This window comes from Bufo bufo, unplaced genomic scaffold (genome assembly GCF_905171765.1).
Source record: "Bufo bufo unplaced genomic scaffold, aBufBuf1.1, whole genome shotgun sequence".
Taxonomy (NCBI): Eukaryota; Metazoa; Chordata; class Amphibia; order Anura; family Bufonidae; genus Bufo; species Bufo bufo.
The window spans coordinates 21,676-31,237 of record NW_024401174.1 but is presented as its reverse complement, the minus strand read 5'-3'; positions in this window follow the sequence as shown (position 1 = coordinate 31,237).

Below are 9,562 nucleotides of genomic sequence, written 5' to 3'. Positions count from 1 at the left end.
CTGTCAATGGCACAAAAAGCATAGCGCCACCATTTAATAGGTGTATGTAAGCTGCATAGAGTCAGTCCCCTATAGGCACTCCCTGAAATACAATAGAGAACCCGTATAAAACTGCCATAGTGATGTCATCCTCGGCTGTGTCGATAACCTCCTTGTAGCTCGGTGCCTCCCTGCTCCCCTCAGGTGCGCTGATGTCCCTGCCCTGAAACCTTTTTCTTTCTATGTAGTCAAGTAAATAGGGGCGTGACTTAGCTTGCTAGTGGGCGGGGCATAATCAGACGTATTGGCGGAGCCTATCAGAGCAAGGAGTCCAGACTCCAGAGTATTAGCCCCAGAAAAATGCAAGTAAATTCTATGGCAGTGTGATTGAAGTGTTTTGGTTATCATGGTAGTGAGTGAAAGAGGCCCCTGCTGAGAATCTGCAGGTGGCTGGTGGGCCACACTGGATCTGTCACCTAGAGAATCAATATTAAACCAAAAGTATGTCCTTATAGCACTTCATACCTTCTTTCAATATGTTTTTCTTTGGAGCTTCTATTATATCTTCATAAAATCCACTTTAATCCATATGCTAATGAGGCACAAAAAGGGGCGTTATTTTCATTCAAAGGAGCCCAGGAACGCCCCTGAGTGCCCAGGCCCCCCCACCTACGGAGCCCAAGCACACGCCTCTCTCTCCGCTCATACACTACTTCTGCAGCAGCGCCATTGCCGCCCGCGCTGTCACTAGCAGCCGATAACCCCGCCCACCCTTTCCCTTCAGCCTAGCTAAAAGGTTCAGTGCAGAGCACTGCCTGCGCTCAGCTTCAGCCTTCAACTGTTTCATTGGGCATGTGCCTAATCAAGGGATGTTTTTGGCTGGTGACCAGTGAAACAGTTGAAGCCGATGCCCTCAGTTGAACTGAAAGAGTGTAGGCGCAGGCCGTGTTTGGCAATGCGCCTGTTGGCTATGCTGAAGGGAAAGGGTGGGAGGAGTTATTGGCTGCTAGTGACTTAGCAGGGGGAAAAGGGTGCTGCAACGGCACTGCTGGGGGGCAGAGATTGCAATAACTCCTGTACAAGCATCATAGATGCCTGTTCAGGCCATTTTACTCCCTGGAAAAGGTCTAAGGCATACCAATACACCTTAGACTTTTCTCTGACGTTTAACAGCACAGGGTGGGCTGTAATCGTCACGGGCAGCGCAGCGATGCTGCCTGTGCCTGCAATAACCAAGCTCCTTACAGGAAGGAGCTTTGTTACTGGTTAGTTTGGGCGGGCTGGCGGAGCGATACAGGGGAAGCTGGCAGGAGCTGAAAGGAGGAGGAAGGGCTAGCTCCAGGGATTTGCTGTAGTAAGGAGAGTAGGGCGCGCTGCGCAAGAACCCCGGAAAATATGGCAGTGGTGGAGCTGAAAACAATGGCCCCGGACATCAAGATGGGCCTGCAAAACAAAGTGAGAGCAGCAGAGTGTAATGTATCGATGTATGTGGTGCAGTGTGTGTGGTCATCACATACTGCACTACATACATCACACACTGCACCACATACATAACGGAAGTGCTGAATCAGGCACGCAAGGGTGGGTTTTTGTCATATGTTCAACATACACAAAAAAATATACATTAACGGACGTCTAAGACTGGAGTTCCATTGTAATTTTTTCTTTTTTTGCATAGAAGGCTTTTTTGTCCGGTCTTTTTGACAGAGTCTGCAACAGAAGCTCCAAAAGCAGATGTGAGCAAGTGTAGGCCTACATATTATGTGTTTGAGTTACTGCAACCTTTGTACTCCTCCTTGGGTAAAAATACTCCTCAAAAATGGTAAGAGGAGTATTTTTACTCTCCAGGAAAAAATGTGGTGCGACCTTGGCTCTGTAGGGGGGTAGGCCCCGGCACTTGATGGGGGCATTCCTGGGCACCTTTGAATGAAAATAATACCCCTCTGGGCATCTTAATGCCTCATTAGCATATGGATTAAAGTGGATTTTATGAATATATAATACAATCTCCAAAGAAACATATATGGAAAGAAGGTATGAAGTACTATAAGGACATATTTTTGGTTTAAAAGATTCCCCTTAAGTGGGCCGCCAGTCCTGAAAGCCCCTTTAATCAATGTGACTCTTATTTTACCCATTGGCAGCTCCTGGAACAAGGCGCATAATGGATCCATCCTATAGCCTTAATAAAGAAGCCATGATGCTGTTGGGAGCAGATACAGAAGCATATGAAATGTTTAGAGAAAATAGCATGCTACATCGTTAGCAGTCAGTATTCCTCATACCTGGGCATTAGTAAAGGACTTGTGCTGCATTTGCATTGCTATGTAACGTACCGATGCTTGGCATGAGAACACCTGGAGTTTTTTATCTGCCTAAATACAAAGCTGTATACAAAAAGTCCTTTGTCCTCCTAGAGACAAAGCAGGTCATTGTGTAAAGTAACCTTAATGCATACATGCAAGATGGTGTAATATTTCTTATTTTATGATGCTGAGCCTCATTTACCAAAACTGTCAAACAGATAAATCAGCCCTGTTGCCCATATCAACCAGTTGTAGGGAGCAAGTCATTCTCATACTTGGTGATAGGGTGGCAGGAGAACTGTGTCCTTGCCATCACAAGTGGGTGCTGACTATAACTAACAGCTGACATCCAACTGTAATGGCTAGGATTGATGACATCTCTGATCCCAACCATTTAACCCCTTTTACCGCCCTGTGTGAATGTTACAAGACAAAGTACACATGAAAATGGAGTACACCAGAATAATGAATAATTTAAATAACTTTATTAGGCTACTTTCACACTTTTTGTTGTTAATTCCAGTATTGAGATCTAGCAGAGGATCTCAATAACGGAACTAAACGGATGTGTTTTAATTTTGCACATCAGGATGCATCCGTTCCTTTAGGATGCGGTTGTGTGAAATCAATACATTGAGAGTCAATGGGTGATGGATCCGTTTTTTTAGGCTCCTAAAAAAATGGATCCGTCACCATTTACTTACATTGTTTTCAGTGGCGGATCCATTTTTTGCTTGCAGCAGTTTTGTGTCCGATCACACAATGGAATGTTGACGGAACGGAAGACATCCTGAATGTATGAGGACTAAAGGGAAACATTTTTCCAGTATTGAGACCCTCTGCCGGATCTCAATACAGGAAAACAACAACGCAAGTGTGATATAGGCCTTAGATGTACAGCAACCTAAAAGACAATCTTGAGACAGTGAAAAACACTAAAATACATCAAGAAGGTACAGAAAATAACATACAGTACTCCCACAACCACAGCATATACCCTTAATAAGGTAACATGATCATGTAGTAAAGAACTTCTCAAAAATAATATACAGAATGCTATTCAAAGCAATAAATTCAATAAACCATGATAATGTGACATGCAAGGAATCCAATGACAAAATAAAGAGAGGTCTCACAATACACCACGTTCCAAATTATTAAACAAGTTTTATTTTTCTCTGGTCATCAATTGTTAAGAGTATAAATCAAATTTTATTGAACCAACCGCCCAATGATAGCAGTATTTTTTCACCAATAAAAGAACTCAAAATGCACTGTTCCAAATTATTACACCGAACAGTTTCAAAACATTTTATAGGTTGTAAAGAAAATGATCATTTGCAGCATTAAGAGGTCACGTTTACTGAAATTAAAAGACATTTCAATTAAAAACATCTTAACAGGCCGATTTAGATTTTAACATAGGACGCCTTCTTTTATATCACCTTCATAGTTCTCGTATCCATTGGACTTCTGAGTTTTTGGAGGGTTTCTGCTTGAATCTCTTTGCAGGATGCCAGAACAGCCTCCCAGAGCGGCTGCTTCATCTTTTGCTTGAGGGTACTCCAAAGGTTCTCAATAGGGTTGAGGTCAGGGGAGGATGGTGGCCACACTATGAGTTTCTCTCCTTTTATGCCCATAGCAGCCAATGACTCAAATATATTCTTTGCAGCACGAGGAGGTAAATTGTCATAAAGATGAATTTGCTACAAAATACACAGTTCTTTTTGTACCATGGAAGAAAGTGGGCGGTCAGAAACTCTATATACTTTGCCGAGGTCATTTTCAAACCTTCAGGGACCCTAAAGGGGCCTACCAGCTCTCTTCCCATGATTCCGGCCCAAGACATGACTCTGCCACTGCCTTGCTGACAGCCTTGTTGGGACGTGGAGGCCATCCACCAACCGTCCACTACCCCAACCATCTGGACCATCCAAGACTGCATGGCACTCATCAGTAAACAAGACTGTTTGAAAATTAGTCTTCATGTATGTTTGGGGCCACTGCAACCGTTTCTGCTTGCGAACACTGGTTAGGGGTGGCCGAATAGTTTATGCACAACTGCAAGCCTCTGGAGAATCCTACACTTTGAGTTTCGCGGGACTCCAGAGGCATCAGCAGCTTCAAATACCTGTTTGCTGCTTTGTAATGGCATTTTAGCACCTGCTCTTTTAGGCCTCTTGCACACGACCGTATGTATTTTGCGGTCCGCAAAAAATACGGATGACATCCGTGTGCATTCCGTATTTTGGGAACGGAACAGCTGGCCTTTCATAGAACAGTACTATCCTTGTCCGTAATGCGGACAATAATAGGACATGTTCTATTTTTTGCGGAATGCAAACGGAATGCACACGGAGTACCTTCCGTTTTTTTTGCGGACCCATTGAAGTGAAGTGAATGGTTCCGTATACGGTCCGCAAAAAAAACCAGAACGGACACAGAATGAAAATACGTTCACGTGCAAGAGGTCTTAGGCCTCATGCACACGACCATCCGGTTTTTTGAGGTCCGCAAAAAAAGGGAAGCCCATTGTAGAAATGTCTATTCTTGTCCGCAAAACGGACAAGAATAGGACACGCTATATTTTTTTTGCGGGGCCACGGAACAGAGCAACGGATGCGGACAGCATACGGAGTGCTGTCTGCATCTTTTGCGGCCCCATTTAAGTGAATGGGTCCACACCCGAGCCGCAAAAAATGCGGCTCAGATGCGGACCACAACAACGGCCGTGTGCATGAGGCCTTAGGGTCCATTCACACGTCCGCAAAATGGGTCCGCATCCGTTCCGCAGTTTTGCGGAACGGTTGCAGACCTATTCATTTTCAATGGGGCTGGAACGTGCTATCCGCATTTGCGGATCTGCATCCGTGGATCCGCACTTCCGCATCCGTGCTTCCGTTTCCGGAAAAAAAAATAGAACATGTCCTATTCTTGTCCGCAATTGCGGACAAGATTACGCATTTTCTATTATAGTGCGGCGATGTGTGGTCCGCAAATCGCGGAATGCACATTGCCAGTGTCCGTGTTTTGCGGATCCGCAGAACACTTACGGACGTGTGAATGGACGCTAAGGCCTCATGCACACGACCGTTCGGTTTTTTGTGGTCCGCAAACAGGGGGGGGGGGGCAGTCATGTACACAGTTCTTTTAGTATATTCTAACCTGAAGCGTCCCCATCACCATGGGAACGCCTCTGTGTTAGAATATACTGTCGGATTTGAGTTTCACGATCTAACTCATATCCGACAGTATATTCTAACATAGAGGCGTTCCCATGGTGATGGGGATGCTTCAAGTTAAAATATACCATCGGATTGGAGAAAACTCCGATCCTATGGTATATTAACTCCTGACTTTACATTTAAAGTCAATGGGGGACGGATCCGTTTGAAATTGCACCATATTGTGTCAACGTCAAACGGATCCGTCCCCATTGACTTGCATTGTAATTCAGGACGGATCCGTTTGGCTCCGCATGGCCAGGCGGACACCAAAACGACTATTTTTTCATGTCCGTGGATCCTCCAAAAATCAAGGAAGACCCACGGACGAAAAAACGGTCACGGATCACGGAAAAAACGGAACCCGTTTTTGCGGACCGCAAAAAAATACGGTCGTGTGCATGAGGCCTTAACCACCTCCAGACCGCCTAACGCAGATTCGCATTCTGGAGGTGGCAGCCCTGCGCAGAGTCACGCATATATGCGTCATCTCGCGCGAGCCGGGATTTCCTGTGAACGCGCGCACACAGGATCGGAAGGTAAGCGAGTGGATCTCCAGCCTGCCAGCGGCGATCGTTCGCTGGCAGGCTGGAGATGTGATTTTTTTAACCCCTAACAGGTATATTAGACGCTGTTTTGATAACAGCGTCTAATATACCTGCTACCTGGTCCTCTGGTGGTCCCCTTTGTTTGGATCGACCACCAGAGGACACAGGTAGCTCAGTAAAGTAGCACCAAGCACCACTACACTACACTACACCCCCCCCCCCCGTCACTTATTAACCCCTTATTAGCCCCTGATCACCCCTGATCACCCCATATAGACTCCCTGATCACCCCCCTGTCATTGATTACCCCCCTGTCATTGATCACACCCCTGTAAAGCTCCATTCAGATGTCCGCATGATTTTTACGGATCCACTGATAGATGGATCGGATCCGCAAAACGCATACGGACGTCTGAATAAAGCCTTACAGGGGCGTGATCAATGACTGTGGTGATCACCCCATATAGACTCCCTGATCACCCCCCTGTCATTGATTACCCCCCTGTCATTGATCACACCCCTGTAAAGCTCCATTCAGATGTCCGCATGATTTTTACGGATCCACTGATAGATGGATCGGATCCGCAAAACGCATACGGACGTCTGAATAAAGCCTTACAGGGGCGTGATCAATGACTGTGGTGATCACCCCATATAGACTCCCTGATCACCCCCCTGTCATTGATTACCCCCCTGTCATTGATCACACCCCTGTAAAGCTCCATTCAGATGTCCGCATGATTTTTACGGATCCACTGATAGATGGATCGGATCCGCAAAACGCATACGGACATCTGAATGGAGCCTTACAGGGGCGTGATCAATGACTGTGGTGATCACCCCATATAGACTCCCTGATCACCCCCCCTGTCATTGATCACCCCCCCTGTCAGGCTGCATTCAGATGTCCGTATGATTTTTACGGATCCACGGATACATGGATCGGATCCGCAAAACACATACGGACATCTGAATGGAGCCTTATAGGGGGGTGATCAATGACAGGGGGGTGATCACCCCATATAGACTCCCTGATCACCCCCCTGTCATTGATCACCCCCCTGTCATTGATCACCCCCCTGTAAGGCTCCATTCAGACATTTTTTTGGCCCAAGTTAGCGGAAATTTTTTTTTTTTTCTTACAAAGTCTCATATTCCACTAACTTGTGTCAAAAAATAAAATCTCACATGAACTCACCATACCCCTCACGGAATCCAAATGCGTAAAATTTTTTAGACATTTATATTCCAGACTTCTTCTCACGCTTTAGGGCCCCTAGAATGCCAGGGCAGTATAAATACCCCACATGTGACCCCATTTCGGAAAGAAGACACCCCAAGGTATTCCGTGAGGGGCATATTGAGTCCATGAAAGATTGAAATTTTTGTCCCAAGTTAGCGGAAAGAGAGACTTTGTGAGAAAAAAATAAATAAAATCAATTTCCGCTAACTTGTGCCAAAAAATTTTTTTTTCTATGAACTCGCCATGCCCCTCATTGAATACCTTGGGGTGTCTTCTTTCCAAAATGGGGTCACATGTGGGGTATTTATACTGCCCTGGCATTCTAGGGGCCCTAAAGCGTGAGAAGAAGTCTGGGATCCAAATGTCTAAAAATGCCCTCATAAAAGGAATGTGGGCCCCTTTGCGCATCTAGGCTGCAAAAAAGTGCCACACATGTGGTATCTCCGTACTCAGGAGAAGTTGGGGAATGTGTTTTGGGGTGTCATTTTACATATACCCATGCTGGGTGAGAGAAATATCTTGGCAAAAGACAACTTTTCCCATTTTTTTATACAAAGTTGGCATTTGACCAAGATATTTATCTCACCCAGCATGGGTATATGTAAAATGACACCCCAAAACACATTCCCCAACTTCTCCTGAATACGGCGATACCAGATGTGTGACACTTTTTTGCAGCCTAGGTGGGACAAAGGGGCCCACATTCCAAAGAGCACCTTTCGGATTTCACAGGTCATTTACCTACTTACAACACATTAGGGCCCCTGGAAAATGCCAGGGCAGTATAACTACCCCACAAGTGACCCCATTTTGGAAAGAAGACACCCCAAGGTACTCCGTGAGGGGCATGGCAAGTTCCTAGAATTTTTTATTTTTTGTCACAAGTTACTGGAAAATGATGATTTTTTTTATTTATTTTTTTTCCCTTACAAAGTCTCATATTCCACTAACTTGTGACAAAAAATAAAAACTTCCATGAACTCACTATGCCCATCAGCGAATACCTTGGGGTGTCTTCTTTCCAAAATGGGGTCACTTGTGGGGTAGTTATACTGCCCTGGCATTCTAGGGGCCTAAATGTGTGGTAAGGAGTTTGAAATCAAATTCTGTAAAAAATGACCAGTGAAATCCGAAAGGTGCTCTTTGGAATATGGGCCCCTTTGCCCACCTAGGCTGCAAAAAAGTGTCACACATCTGGTATCTCCGTATTCAGGAGAAGTTGGGGAATGTGTTTTGGGGTGTCATTTTACATATACCCATGCTGGGTGAGAGAAATATCTTGGCAAAAGACAACTTTTCCCATTTTTTTTATACAAAGTTGGCATTTGACCAAGATATTTCTCTCACCCAGCATGGGTATATGTAAAATGACACCCCAAAACACATTCCCCAACTTCTCCTGAATACGGCGATACCAGATGTGTGACACTTTTTTGCAGCCTAGGTGGGCAAAGGGGCCCACATTCCAAAGAGCACCTTTCGGATTTCACAGGTCATTTACCTACTTACAACACATTAGGGCCCCTGGAAAATGCCAGGGCAGTATAACTACCCCACAAGTGACCCCATTTTGGAAAGAAGACACCCCAAGGTACTCCGTGAGGGGCATGGCAAGTTCCTAGAATGTTTTATTTTTTGTCACAAGTTAGTGGAAAATGATGATTTTTTTTTTTTCCCTTACAAAGTCTCATATTCCACTAACTTGTGACAAAAAATAAAAACTTCCATGAACTCACTATGCCCATCAGCGAATACCTTGGGGTGTCTTCTTTCCAAAATGGGGTCACTTGTGGGGTAGTTATACTGCTCTGGCATTCTAGGGGCCCAAATGTGTGGTAAGGAGTTTGAAATCAAATTCTGTAAAAAATGACCAGTGAAATCCGAAAGGTGCTCTTTGGAATATGGGCCCCTTTGCCCACCTAGGCTGCAAAAAAGTGTCACACATCTGGTATCTCCGTATTCAGGAGAAGTTGGGGAATGTGTTTTGGGGTGTCATTTTACACATACCCATGCTGGGTGAGAGAAATATCTTGGCAAAAGACAACTTTTCCCATTTTTTTATACAAAGTTGGCATTTGACCAAGATATTTCTCTCACCCAGCATGGGTATATGTAAAATGACACCCCAAAACACATTCCCCAACTTCTCCTGAGTACGGAGATACCAGATGTGTGACACTTTTTTGCAGCCTAGGTGGGCAAAGGGGCCCATATTCCAAAGAGCACCTTTCGGATTTCACTGGTCATTTTTTACAGAATTTG